At 45.7% G+C, this 15,096-nt stretch overlaps 1 long non-coding RNA gene across 1 annotated transcript in view; it reads left to right on the top strand.

Annotated features, from left to right (window-relative positions):
• Positions 1 to 5,785: 5,785 nt before the first annotated feature.
• LOC137631229 (uncharacterized) overlaps positions 5,786 to 15,096 on the top strand; it is a 35,906-nt gene continuing 26,595 nt past the window's right edge. The window contains exon 1 of the long non-coding RNA XR_011041885.1: positions 5,786 to 5,882. This is a non-coding gene — a long non-coding RNA (uncharacterized lncRNA). The remainder of the gene's footprint in view (positions 5,883 to 15,096) is intronic.

Below are 15,096 nucleotides of genomic sequence, written 5' to 3'. Positions count from 1 at the left end.
TGGTCTAGTCATGTTAAGGTCAAGGACCGTGTGACAGCCCCACAGAGACTTTCTACAGCCCCCTGGGTGGATCGCTGGGTCTCTCAAGGAATGCAGGCAAATGAGGCATAAAAACCTATGAAGCCAGCTTCCTTATCAGGTATGCCAAGATAGCAAGGGTGGTGGTCTTGTCATGTTAAGGTCGAGGACCGTGTGACAGCCCCACAGACTTTTTACAGCCCACTGGGTGGATCGCTGGGTGTCTCAAGGAATGCAGGCAAATGAGGCAAGAAAACTATAAAGCCAGCTTCCTTATCAGGTAGGAACCAGATTATTGATACAGCTAATTTGTAGCGATTAATAATTCTACAAATTCCTGACGGGGTTGTGGTTTTCTAACCCACCACCAATGGTATCAATCAGCTATATATATGTAACTACCAGGGAAGTTACATATTTAAAAATGGTATTTTTATGTTAAAATAAATTTTTAAATATACTTACCTGGTAGTTACATATATAAAAGGTCTCTCTCTCCTCCCCTCTGAAAACAGGGGCATGGAATATCTGAGGACTGATGGGAATAGTTCCAGGTACCTAGTTAGAGGGTGCACAGGTATGATCACCTGGCCACCTGTTCGGCGTTTGCTGCGAATTTTGAATTTCTGCCGTTCGCGCGACGAATCGGCGGGATTAAGCTATATATATATATGTAACTACCAGGTAAGTATATTTAAAAATTTATTTTAAAATGAAAATACCATTTTGTTTGAGAACATGTTCTCTCTCATTCAAGAAAATATTACAGTTAGTCAACGATCAAAATTCTTTCGGCAATAATGTTGTGATTTGTTGCACATACATTATTCCCGCAACCGGATTCGTTGCAAATGTTTCCTGGAGGCAGAAAATATGCATGCGCTAGCACAAATGGACAAGTACATATATGTGTGCCAGCAATCTTTCTGCCAATAAGGGCTATATACATCTTGCAATTAGAACTCCGTTCTATTAAATTGTATATTTATATCCCTTACTGAAACCAGGTTATTCAGTACATTACTTGGCTACTTTCCTGTAACCAGACATTCGGCATTTACCTTCTACCTCCTTATAGGCATTTTTTCCTCTCCCCCGATCGGAAGTCTTAGTCTCCTACAAAGGCTTTGGCTGGAAACTTCTCATAAGCATATCTGTTCCCTAGTAGGGAGCATTTAATATAAATGCTAGGTTACCGATCGGAGACGGAGAAGTAGGAACGTTTTTTGTCATAAGAAGGAGAAACCTCCGTTACGAACGTTTTCAATGTTCTGCAACTGAGTTCCGGACACGACTTTTATGTCGAACTACGTATGTATGCTTGTCATACCCACAGTTCGGTGTTACTACTCCGTAGTAAACTTATGCTCTTTACCCACCCAACAATAGATTGAAGATACGTCTCAATCCCCTCTTGGGTCCGGTTGGATGCGTTCGGTGATTACCGTACAGTCTCTTGTCCGGAAAGTGATCTCTATGGAGATTCGCTATTATAACATAAGCTGTATTGATTAACTGGTTTTCCGGTTGGTATCTGTCTTATTCGGCCAACCACACTGGTTTAGTGGCAGTTGGAGGGCGAACAGGCTGTTCTCCCTTCGTTGCAAGTACGCGCAATTAGTTACGCGTCTCGACATCATCACGAGATGTGTTCATTGCTATGCACTCCACCCCCCTCACCTGATGGGTGGCAGACGAGACCTTCTGCAAAGAGGCTTGTCTTCTCGTCTTCCCTCTGGATCTGATGCTCTCTTTAATGCATCAAAAGAGAGAGACGGGGGGGGGGGCGCCATATGCCGCACTATTCCAGCCTCATCCGTTGGCCCGATTCAGAAATGTACCAGCATTCACCTCTCTTAGAGAACCATCTAGCAGTACGAAGCCTCAGATGGACAGAGGACAAATAGTTGCCTCCATCTGCTCGCGTCATTCCTGGTACAAGAATGTGCTTGCAAAACCACCCAGATAGTGGGCTCCTAGTGTCTTGGAATCATCTTGTATCCAACAAAGTCTTAATTTTGTGAGGTCCCCGACTGTGGTTATGCTCACAGCGGCCCCGATCTTCAGGCTCCCACTCGACCTTTCCCCAGTCCCGGAGCACCAGGCCCTCAAACAAGATGTATTCCAAGATCGGTGAGGCGGCCTAGAGGTGTGCCTTGTTTTTTTTCCCCCCATTCGGTCTGGTGAAAAAGTCCTCAGCCAAGTCAGGATAAGCAAGATCGTATCAATGACTCCAATAGCTTCGCTATGGCATCCCGCAGAATGGTTCCCAGACCTTCTGCAGCCCCTGACGGAGCTCCAATAGCTTTGCTATGGCAACCCGCAGAATGGTTCCCGCACCTTCTACAGTTCCTGACGGAGTTCTGAGTGATCTTCCTCCACAGCACGATCTTCCAAGCAGCCACATGCTAACACTTTCCTAAGCTGTAGCTTTACTTCGACTTCTCGCCTAGGATGATCCTACACCACCTCTCTCAGAGAGGCCTTTCGCAACAAGTTACGGAAAAAATGTCTAGGCACCTCAGACACTTTTCAGTGTCGGTCTTCCAGGCGAAGTGTTCGGTCCTTTGTGACTGATGTCATGGAAGGGGATTCTCTCCCATCGATGCCTTTACTTATACAAGTGTAAGATAACTTGTCCCCCGTTGGATCTCAGCCTCCTCCTGGGAACGCGGTTCGGGTCCTTCAGTCTCTGAAGGCCCCTCTCTACGAACCTTATGCCCAGCAGCAGATCGCTTCCTTACACGGAAGACAGCCTTTCTGATCACTTGGGCTTTTGACCAAGAAAGTTAGTGTGTTGTATGATCCATCTTCTGATGTCTCCTACCCTAGGAGACGGGGAGAAGTAATCCTCAGCAGCGTCCCTGAGTGGATGGCCAAGACTCAAATCCGAGTGTGCTGTACCCTAGGTGCAGCCCATTTCGAATAAAGAGTCTTCGTTCGGTAACCGAAAACCCATCAACTGGGGTTTTACCGAGTGAGGAGTCTGTGGGGTTACGTTAAAAGAAAGATACCAGCTCGCCCCCGTGTGTCGGCACTGTTGACCAGCACGGGGAAGGTCAAGAGGAGGATCTTGAGGATTTCCTTCCCCCTCTGGGATCGGAAGGCAATTGAGGTTACTCTCAATCTAGACTCTCCTCCATCCTAAGACCCAGAGCTCGTAACGTCAGTGGTGTTGCTACGTCCCGAGCATTCAAGAAACTACTCTGTGGTGCAGATACTTTAAGTGGGCATGTGGAAGCGTCAATCGACCTTCATGGCCCTCTACCTGCAAAGACGTAACCCACAAGAACATGGAGACCTTTTCTATTGGTCCTGTGGTGGTCGCACATCAAATGGTCTAAACACCTCAGGCTCCTTGATGGACAAGTAGCAGAGGGATGAGGGCTGAGGCTACCCAGATTAGTCTGGGGTGAATGAGTAAGAATGCCTTGCTCCTTTCTTCCTTTCACCTTCTCCCCTCTGGGGAAAGCAGCTCCGCAAGCCTCAGCATAGCGGACCTCACCTCGCTGCAGGTAAGACCCATTTCCCTTGTGCCTCCTAATTATAGAAGAATACTTTGTTACGTCCCCAATACCTTTTAGAGGGGGGGTATTGGGTAAGTCTTTAAGAACAATAGGTTTTGTACACGAGTTCCTATGTTAAAGACGAACCACACTGTTAGTTCCACTCACACACAAGCTTCTGCAGGCCGCTATCAGTGCATTACCTCATATCGGCACTTGATTTTAGCGAGGGAAGGGTCCCTTCTACTATCGATCACAGATCGAAATAGAGAGGACCCTGGGTCATGACCAAGGCCAGTTGGTGAGGACTTCCTCCCTCCTAAGAGTAAGTCACCCTATAAATATCTATATTTCAGTGACATTTGTTATATAGGCAGTATCTATGATAAGCAGCTCTTATTAGAGAAGAGCATTCTAAAATAAAACCATTGTTCTCTAGTCTTGTTCTCTCCGTACTTCTATTGTCTTGGGTTAGAGTTCTCTTGTTTGAGGGTACAGTCAGGCACACTACTCTATTTATTTCCTTATTTCCTTTCCTCACTAGACTATTTTCCCTGTTGGAACCCTTGGGCTTATAGTATATTGCTTTTCCAACTAGGGCTGTAGCTTATAAGCTAGTAATAATAATACTCCAATAGGCCTATCAGTATTTTCAGAAGTATACAGTAGACCTACACCCAAACGTTCCACCTGAATAAGTATGTGCGTAACTTTTAGATATTTAAACGTGACATTAAGCAGCTGCTTTTAATGTACAATCTCATGTAGCTTATTCCAAATTCCATTTGGTGTGCAAGTAAAATACATCAGAAGCCTCTTAGCTAGAACAGTGGTAACGTGTTCGCCTAGCATTTGCATGGCAGCAGATCGATCACCGTCCAGGACCGTGAGTTTAAGCTGTTTACTGGGGAGGTCACTGCTGTGATAGGGCACCACAGTGGGGGGTTGAGCTTGCCCGGCTGACGTTCTGGTGAGCATTTATTCTGATGGAACTGGAACTGAAACCAGACACCTTCAACCAAACTTTACTTAATGCCTTCATTTCAAAACCCCTCCAATCACCGTGATGGTGAACTTGACAACAAACACATCACAAAAGATATAGTTACATTGTTTAAGTGCTTCTTTAACTCGTTAAAACTATTAGAAGGGCAATTAAATAACATCTCCCTTCATTTAAAAGATAGATACATATTTGAAAACATAGTTAAACGAACATAATACCTCCAAGTCGATGGGATAAAAAGTATGATAGCAGAGTAGACCTATGCCAAAATAATATCTTAAATCCGACTATAATTGGAAATACAAATAGCTATTTTATACATATGGAGTCCATGTCCAAACTATAAATCCTAGATTTCAAGATACTGTCTACTTTCAGTTTATGATGATAGTTTTACTATTCTTAAATAAATCTTACTCATTTTTTATCGTACAGTTTTATAATTCATGGAAGATAGTATTCCTAAAGGCATTAACTCACAAATTTGCTAAGAAGTCTTCTAGTGGTTAGATATATTTAGTTACCCTTAATTAGAGTTTTCTATAAATCAAAAGTACTGATTTCTTTTCTGTAAGCCCGCTGATTCTGGGGTAACTTATTTATATATTTCATTCGTCTATATCCATTAAATATTAAATTATATTCTTACCAATATATTCTATACTCCTATTATAATTCAATTAATCTATCGGAAGAACTTTTAAATATATCATAAGAATTCTAACTGATGAAAAGGCCATAGAACGCAGACTAAGGTGGAGGCCTCTGATTGGTTGAAACAAGTATTTAACCAGGGGGACAACTTTTCGGAATTTCTCCCCAAATTCGGGATTTTTTTTAGATTTTTTTGGGATATACAGTGTGGAAATTCCCATACGTCTGGTAATTGTAAAACACTATCTAAATAATCCTGAATAATTCAGTCTTCCATAAGATTTATAATGACTGAGAATGACTTAATTACGTTTTTCTGTTTTCCTTTGGTATGGCATTCATTACAATTATAATTTGATTAATGTATCTTGCAGAGAACAAACGGAAATTAGAACACAAGTTCATCATTAAAAAACTAAATTTAACTGTTTGTGGTTTCACAAATACCATAATTAGAATACATACAGAATATGTTATAATTATAGAAGATACTCGGAATACACAATACAACATTTGATAAGCTGTAAATTTAATTGTGTTGAAAAATGCCTGATGAAATTATTTCTCGTCTGGGGAACTTTCAGGGACCGTCTAGTGTAGATAATAAAAGAAGATTCATTTCTGAAGAGGAGCGAGGAGCGAGGACTGAAGTCTTGTCTTTCAACTTGTGATCCTGCTAACAATGAAGGATTTAATGGGTGAGGAGAGACACACTTTACAAGGTTTTATTGTTTCTATTTTATTCTCGCTGTTGTTTTATTACTTAAAATACTGGACATTCGAATATCTTATAGGTGCTGTAGGTTTCCATGTGGGGTAGTAAACCATCGAATTTCTTTAAAGGGTCATTTATTGGCGAAGAATTTTCATGAAAAGACATTTCCCAAAATGCTCTTTTTTGCTTGTGGTGATAATTCCCTTAATGAAAGGTTTGTTAAATGAAACTGTTGCCAGATGTAACTTTGACTTTTCAATTGACAAAGGACTGTGTATAACTAGCTATGTGGTTTGAGTTCTAGTTAGGGACATTGTAATCACCTGTAATAAAAGTTGTTACTGTAAGATTGAATGGTAATATTACCAATGCCTATAGCTGTAGGCCTAGATTTCAGATTCCAAATCAAATGTTTATAATACCTACTTTCTATGGATTTTTTCCCGTGATTGAAATAGTATCGTATCAAATATTTTAATATCTGCTCCATGTTTTATTTAAAAAAAAAAAAGAAGGCAAAACTGTTTTAATCACGTACTTTGATTTAATCTGGTAAGAAATTTGATTAGAGATTTTTTCACATTTTTAAAGTTGTGAATGTGATTGAGTAAACTATAGTGATAATTTTGTCATTTGTGCAAATTATTTGCATTACAAAAGTGTAACAAGGAAACGAGACTTTAAGGTGATGTGTGTTAGAAAGTTATTTGTTAATTAATTTAACTAAAACACATTTTATTGGATAACTCGACATTCACACATTCATTCTTTAGTTTACTAAAAAGCCTACAGAAAAATAAACGGATTTTGAGCGAAGCGAAAAATCTATTTTTGGGTGAGATAGCCATGGCGTCCTGATGGAAGGTTCCTTTTTGGTAGCTTCCTTGGGTATAAAACTACTAAGATATTCCCAGAGAATTTAACCACAGGTTATCACAGAATTCTAACTTCTGGAGCGAGTATCCCAAAGGTTTCCCTTTAAGACATCGTATATCAACAGGGGACGCATGTCTGAACGCGCCACATAGCTATCTACACCCCGAACAGAGTTAATGCTTCGGTGTGTAAGGGTTGAGAATAGCTGGGAGCCGTTCCATAGCTAATCTCATTCGTGGCTACTACTTATACTCGAGACGTAAACAAACGGGCGCCATTGCTCAAATGACGTCACGTCCGTCTTCATCCTGAAGCCAGTTGCTTGCCCATCACCATGATACAGTAGAACAGGGTGGGATCTAAAACTGGACGAAGTAGCAGGGAGGGTCCATCAGGACGCCATGGCTATCTCACCCAAAAATAGATTTTTCGCTTCGCTCAAAATCCGTTTTTTGGGCTCAAGCCATGGCGTCCTGATGGAAGAATACCAGAGAATCAATGTATCGTGGTAAATTTTCCCCTAATAGTAAGTGCCAAGGCATTGACAAAACAGCATATTAATCTTTGATAAAGAACCATAGGGAAGAAGCATCCTGCCCCCCTTGGCAGTGAAGTTCCCATGGGTCATGCCGACGTCAAAGTGGTATTGAAGGGCTATTCATCCTGATAGAAGAACTTGAAGAACTTGGAGATGAAGCCGAATGTTTGGTATTTGTGTAGGAACATTCTGAAAATTAGACCAGTGGTGGTTGGGCACTGTGTATTGGTTCATCTCCCTGGTATTAAAAGTAAGTATTCGTGTTGGAACCTTACATAATCAGAGTGAATATAAATTAAGAGTTAGCATCTTAATTTCTTCATAACCATAAGGAAAAGGGGGAATAATAAAACTATGACAGGCATGTATTTCATAGTAAGTAGGAGCTGATTGAGACGCACAGGTAATAAAATAGAAATTTTATTTCACAAATGCAGAAATTAAATAATTTACAGCAGAAAGTAAAATTCTTTTTACAGTAATTATAATGTACATAGTAATAAAGACTTGCTCTTGAATCTGAAAAGGAATTTCAAGTTTATTAGTAGGCACTCGTTCTCGAGGAACGCAAGTCTTTGATAAGACACATCATGCTCAGGGCATGCGGCACTTGTGTGACAACTATGACATTTCACCTGGGATAAGAACAGTTATAAAAGCACTAAGTGTTTTCGACATCACTATGAATCACTCGAGGGTCAACATAGGCACCCGAAGAGTTAGAGTCCCAAGTAACTCACTGTTCTACGCAGAGTTAGGTGCAGGTTTCATAACACTACCTGCGGCTACCACAAAATGTTTGACTTCGTGCACTTGTTTCGCATAGTGTTTAAAGAAAACTCGCGAGGACTTCCAACCCGTGAAGTTTTTAAGGCTTTCAAAGTCCATGCTCTGAAAGAAATTCAGAGATGATGCCACTTTTCTAGGATCATGACCAGCGGGTGTACTGTTAGGATCCGCTCTGCGAATGAAGTAGGCGATTTTCGCTCTTAATTGTTTCAGTGACAGTTCGCTGCCCGATGTTTCTCCTTTGAAGAGTTGGCCTCCACCAAAGTTTGAAGTTCTGCGAAGATAGACCTTGAGGCTCTCTACTGGACATAGAGAGGCATCCTCCTTCAGGGGGGATATTCTCCAAGGGCCCCATCTTTTGGTGGGTAATTCATTTTTGGCGAGAAACGTCGGATCAGGGGAGAGGGTAACTTCTCCTGTATCGGTAAACAGGATGTGTCCCTCTTCTCTTGATAATGCCACTATTTCGCTGACTCGAGCTCCTGAAGCGAGAGCAAAGAGAAATATAACTTTCTGAGTCAGATCCTTGAGAGGGCATGAATCATTGTCCAAGTTGGAGGCGAAATGGAGCACCTTGTCTAGTGACCAGGAGATCGGTTTCGGTGGGGGTGCTGGGCGTAGGCGAGCACATGCTTTCGGTAGTTTGTTGAAGATGTCGCTGGACAGATCAATTTGGAAAGCATATAGAATTGGTCTAGTCAAGGCCGATTTGCAGGTTGATATCGTATTGGCTGCTAATCCCTGTCCATGAAGGTGAATAAAGAAGGACATGCAGAAATCAATCGTGATTTCTTTAGGATTTTTTGTCTTGACGAAGGAGACCCATTTCCTCCAGGATGATTCATATTGCCGTCTTGTGGATTCGGTCTTGTATTCCTCTAGGAAGTCCAGACTTTTCTTCGAGATCCCAAACCTCTTCTTTGCGGCTAGGGAGAGAAAATCATGAGATGAAGGTCCTTGATTTTCGATGATGAAGCGAAGACAGTCGACTTCTGTACTTGTTGAGAGAGAACTGGGCCCGGGAGAGGGATCAGCTTGGGCTGCAGCTCCAGGACCAGGGGGTACCAGTTGCTCCGAGGCCACTTGGGAGCCACTAGGGCCGCTGTCCCTTTGAAGGTTCTCAGTTGGGAGAGGACTTTCAACAGAAGGTTGGTGGGGGGGAACAGGTAGATCTTGGACCATCTGTTCCAATCCAGTGACATGGCATCCACTGCTTCTGCTTTGGGGTCCTCGTACGGGGCCACATACCAAGGAAGTTGATTGTTGTCGCTCGTTGCAAAGAGATCTATCTGAAGTTCTGGGACTTGGTGAGAGATGAAGGAGAACGATCTTGCGTCTAGAGACCATTCCGACTCTATCGGGTTTGTCCGAGATAGAGCATCCGCTGTCACGTTGCGGAATCCTTGTAGGTGAACTGCAGACAGGTGCCACTTCTTCTTCTCTGCCAGACGGAAGATTGGGAGAAGCACCTGATTTATCTGGGGCGATCTTGAGCCTTGGCGATTGAGACAACGAACTACCACCGAGTTGTCTAGGGTTAGACGGATGTGGATCGAGGGCGGCGGGGATAACTTCTTCAGGGTTAGAAGGACCGCCATGGCCTCCAAGATGTTTATGTGGAATGTCTTGAACAGGGGAGACCAGGTGCCTTGAGCCTGTTTTTGGTGGGAGTGACCTCCCCAACCCTCCAGCGAAGCGTCCGTGTGGATGTTGAGTGATGGAGGAGGGTGTTGGAGAGGAATGGACCTTTTCAGGGCCTTTTCTTCTGACCACGGCTTTAGGAGAAGTCGCAGTCTGTTTGGAAGCCGTCTCTTGAGGTCTCTTCGAGCGATGGATGCCGAACGTCTCCAGACTCCCGCGGCATCCTTTAGCTGTGCGCGAAGCACTGGGTTTGTCACTGAGGCGAACTGTAGAGAGCCTAGAACTCGTTCCTGCTGGCGTCTTGAAATGCGTTTGGATTTCAGCAGTCGCTTGACAGACCCTGCTATTTCCTTCCTTTTCTTCTGGGGGATGGAAAGGCGGTGTGACTGAAGGTTCCAGTGGATTCCCAACCACTGGAACTTCTGAGCTGGAGAGAGGCGAGATTTTTTCTCGTTGATCTTGAATCCCAGGTGTTCTAGGTACTGGGTGACTTCGTTGCAAGATTTTACACAATCTTCGGGCGATGGAGCCCAGACTAGCCAGTCGTCGAGGTAGGCCATCACCTGGACGTTTCGTAGGCGGAGTTGTTGTACTATGGCATCCGCCAGTTTTGTGAAGATCCGAGGGGCCACGTTGAGGCCGAAGGGCATGGCCCGGAAGGCGTAGCTTTTCCTTTGGAGTCGAAATCCTAGGTAGGAGGAAGCGTGATGGTTCATTGGAACGTGCCAGTAGGCATCCGCCAGGTCTATGGAGACCGTGTAGGAACCTCGAGGCAGAAGGGTCCTTATCTGTTGAAGAGTCAGCATCTTGAACTTGTCGTTCGCTATGAACTTGTTGAGGGGGGATAAGTCCAGAATGACTCTGAGTTTGTCTGAGTCTTTCTTGGGGACACAAAACAGTCTCCCTTGGAACCTGGTGGACTTTACCTTCCTTATCACCTTCTTGTTCAAGAGATCTAGGACATATTCTTCCAGAAGAGGGGTTGATTGTTGGAAGAATTGCTGGAAGATTGGGGGTGGTTGAGTCCAACTCCAGCCTAGACCCTTCTTGACGATGCTGTGTGCCCAGGGATCGAAGGTCCAACGATCCTGGAATTGGCGGAGTCTTCCTCCCACCGGAAGTACTTCATTGCTTCTGGTGTCCCGAGGGCTTGCTGCCTCGGCCGCTAGCTCCCTTTCCTCCTCTGCCTCTGGAGGGACGGCGAGAGGCGTCTTTGCTTGCACCTCTGTATGAGCCTCTACCTTTGGCACGAAAGGTAGTTGACTGTTGCTCGAAAGCAGGGGTGAAGACCGGTGACTGTGACAACACCGGTTGGGGGACCAATTGAAAGGTCTGTTGTGGCTGGGCAACCACTTGGGAGGTAGCGGGTCCCGGAAACTGACGTCTTTGTTGACGTTGCTGGGGTTTCTGTTTTTGGGATTTCCTCTTAGGTTGAGGTCCGTCGTCCTGAGAGGGTTTCCTTTTCCTGGACATGCCCCACTTGTGGAGAAGGTTCCTATTCTCCGTGGCGGCTCTGTCGTTGATTTCCTTCACAAGGTCAGAAGGAAAGAGGTGTTTACCCCAGATGTTGGAGGAAATCAGCCTCCGGGGTTCGTGTTTCACGGTGGCACCTGGAAACACGAATTCACGACAGGCTCTCCGAGCCTTTATGAAGTGGTACAAGTCCTTCATCACGGTCATCATGTGGGATTTGGAGAGTACCATGTAGTGGTCTGGTACTCTGGTGTCACAGGCCATAATTTCAAGTTGGACTTGATGAGATAAGGATGCTGCGAGCCTCTCCTTCGTATCTTGTTCCCGACGAAGGAGGTGATCGTTGAGCTTAGGGAGGTCTTCATTAAACTGACGTCCGGCGACGTCAGGATCTAGCTTTCCCACGACGAAAGTATGCTGGACATCCTTCCAGTGTCGAGCGTCAGGGGGAGTCACTATGGAGAAGGGTCTGCACTCCTCCAGTGCAGGGCAGGCTTTCCCTTCATCCGCAGCTTTAAGGCACGCAGTTAAGGCCTTTTCCAGGAATGGAAGAACCGCACTTTCAGGTGCGACATAAGTAGGGTGCTTCTTGCTCAGGGCCGGAAGCTTAGAGCAGGTAAAGCCTCTACTCTTGAATGTGGTGGCTAGCATAGCCTGGGCCTTTGCGAGATCGAACACTATCTCTTCCTTCGGTTCGGTCTCTTCCTTCGAGGCAGGTTCAGAACGCAGACGGACGTAACAGTCCGGGTAGGCCTCAAAGTTTGGGAAGAACTCCACGTCTTCCAAGGGGACCGTGCCGATCTTATCACTGACGAAGATCCTGCCGGTCGCGATAACCATATGCTCAGCATACCTCCACGGGTTGGCATGTGAGCAAGCGGGGAGATCCTTAACCGAAATCCTCTTCGGTTCTCTGGATCCCATCATGGACCTGATGAATTCCTGATTCTCCTTCAACCTGTCGTCCATGACGGCTCTAATCAGTCGGATCATTTCTTGAGTGGAAGAAGAGGGATCCGGGGTCGAGGAGGTAGACGGAATAGACACTTCCGTCGGTGTAGGAGTAGGAGCGGGGATGGAAGGAGGAGCGACCTCTTGCTCCGACTCGGCGTATTCCACCTTGTCTTCTTCATCTTCGGCTCCTTGAGCCATAAGCGTCTTCTCCGTGTCTTCCGAGACATCCGACATCTGTTCGTCATCTTCGGAATCCAGGCGGCACTCGTGCATGGACTGAGCCATGACAACATCAGGTTCCACTGTAATTTGGACAGTGGGAATCACGTCTTTGGGTACCACTGAATCAGGGGAGGCCTTAGGGAACAGGAGTGACCTCAATTCTTCGGTGGCCAGGTAGGGTCCGGTGGCATTTTTCTGGAAGCCACGCACCCACTTGCGTAGCTTTTCACGAGAAATGTCTCTGACCTCCGCTGAGGGAGGGTTATGGAAGGCGTCAACTAGGTGAGCCTGGCAGACCGTACAGTTCAGTGGATTCCAAAACTTCAGATCCCCTTTCTTGTCGGCACAAGGGGCGTGAGTCCTGCAAGCCGTATGCCCGTAAAACTGCGGGCGTTTCACAGCGCAGAAGGCGAAGTCACACTTCATCTGCTCCTCCTGTGGAAGAAAGAGAAAATGAGTATGGGGGAGTCATAAGAATGGCTCTTAAACTAAGTTAATATTAATTATTAATTTTAACTTAATGAAGGGTGTGATGCATAGAGATTGAAATAGTAAAGGAGAACATACTCCATGCATCTCGCCCGGCTGGTTACCGTAAGCTTTGTCCTTGGATAATCCGAGAGACCGAAGGCACCGGATAGAATTCCTTAGAGTTCCATAGGGCAATGGAATTCCGTGGAAAAACCAAGGGTAAGATTGGGACCGAGATCATTCGGTCCCAAGCTAGGGGCTAGAAGGCCTCCTTTTAAGGTAACTGCTTCCGGCAACCAGCCGTGCTAAGATGCACGCAGCATGCTGGAATTTAGAAGAATGCAAAGAGACAGCATGATCACTAACAGAACAGTACCAAGGTATTGATCTTAATAGTGGAAACAGCCTATCTGTTTGCGGTATAGGGCTATCAGTATCATATGATAGCTAGAAGAAGGGGGTGCAAGTATTCTTGATGCCTCCGGGGGTTTCCGGCAAGCCGCCGGCATGCCGGAGGTCGCTCCGGCAGAGTTTCTGGCATTAAGACAGACAATGTTTAAGTCAAGGATATACCAGGGTGGCGGCCGCCGGTACAACGGCGGCACGCCGGCAGGGGAGCGGCGGCTCCGGCAGTCGGAGGATGCCGGTTTGGTGACTGGGACAATGTTTATAGCGGAACCGGTTTGCCGGCAGTAGATGCCGGCACTCCGGCGGCCGACCGGCGAGCGGACGACAAGCTAGGAGGGAGGAGAGCCACCGGTAGGAGCCGGCGGCAGTCGGCAGTCCCCCGGCACACAGGGGGCTGGCGGCAAGGGTAGGGAGAGTCACCAAGGTAGGAGGCGGGTATCGCCGACAGTGGAGGCGGCAAGAGACCAGCACCCGGATAGTGAGAGAGACAGGGGGGGGAAGGGATGCAGGAAGTTCAGTCATGGACTCCGGACATCCCCCCCCTGAGAGGGTGTACCCATGATAGAGGCAGGCTCTATCATCCAGGAGCAGGGGTCACTGAGGACCGGGAGCTAGGTAGCCCAAGGGAGGGCTAGGGGACACCCAAAGAGGGGAGACCCCCATATGCAGAACACATCTAGAGACTAACCCCATAGGACACTATGAAGGGTATATGTACCAGAGCGGACTGCACATGGAAGCTCGGGTAGCCCTACTACTCCACCCTAAGGAGGAGTTGTAGGACAGGGGACAGATGGGTATAGACTAACCTAAGCATAGGCTAGGCTATACAAGAGATAGGTGGGGAAGGGAGTAGAGAGAAGTCTTCCAAGGAAGGGTTTCTGTACCAGAGCGGCCACTAGGGAAAGGGAGGACACTCCCTAACCTTAGATAAGGCAGATCGGCTGAAACGGTGCATGGGTACAGTTTCAGCAGGGAACAGAGAAACCTTCCTAACCTAACCTAGAGCAGGGCTAAAAGTCCTGAACTAGGAAAGGTAGAAGACATATCGCTATCGCAGGATCGTCATAGACTAATCCTAGCCATAGAGGTAGGGCTAGCCTAACCTCACTCTCGGACGCAACCCTAAGGGGGGTTCATTCCCTTAGGGAGGACTGAGAGGCGATAAATACTCTATTAGACACTTGATCCCTTTACTCAGAAAGGGAATCAAGGCTAATTAGAGGGAATGCCAAGGCAGGGGATGAAGGAAGCATATAGGGGTCCTACAAGTAGGTTAGGTTAGAAAGAGACACTAACTAACCTATCCCCTATATGGTCCTTGAAGGCGAAAAAACATTTGCATCACGGTCGAAAGTATTGTAAAATAATGCCACTATCTTCATAACTTAGCCTAGGATCACTAATAAAATCATGCATGAACACTTATATACAGGCTCTCTGGCCTGGGGGCTATAGTAGCCGACTGGTATGAGGTCAATCGATGACCGATAAAAAGCGTCGAAACACGATATAAAAGTTCCTAGCTATGAAGACTAAATAAACTAATGTATTCGATTAGTAAATAAGGCCGGAAGCGTTGTTGTGGCTAACTAAATAAGGCATGCATAACAACAACGACGCCATAAAATGGCGGGTCCGGTAGAGGCACAGCTCTGCCACAAAACAGCAATTATCTCGGAAAGTAATATTTACTTTACGGCCAGAGCTTAACTAAACAATACTGGAACCTTGTACTCAACTTTCCAGAAGATGGTGAGGCTGAAGGTAACGACATAACGTAGATGCAAATCGATAAATGAAGCACAGGGAAAATCCGTCTAAG

Source organism: Palaemon carinicauda, chromosome 39, assembly GCF_036898095.1.
Source record: "Palaemon carinicauda isolate YSFRI2023 chromosome 39, ASM3689809v2, whole genome shotgun sequence".
Lineage (NCBI taxonomy): Eukaryota > Metazoa > Arthropoda > Malacostraca > Decapoda > Palaemonidae > Palaemon > Palaemon carinicauda.
This window is presented reverse-complemented; position numbering and strand designations above follow the sequence as displayed.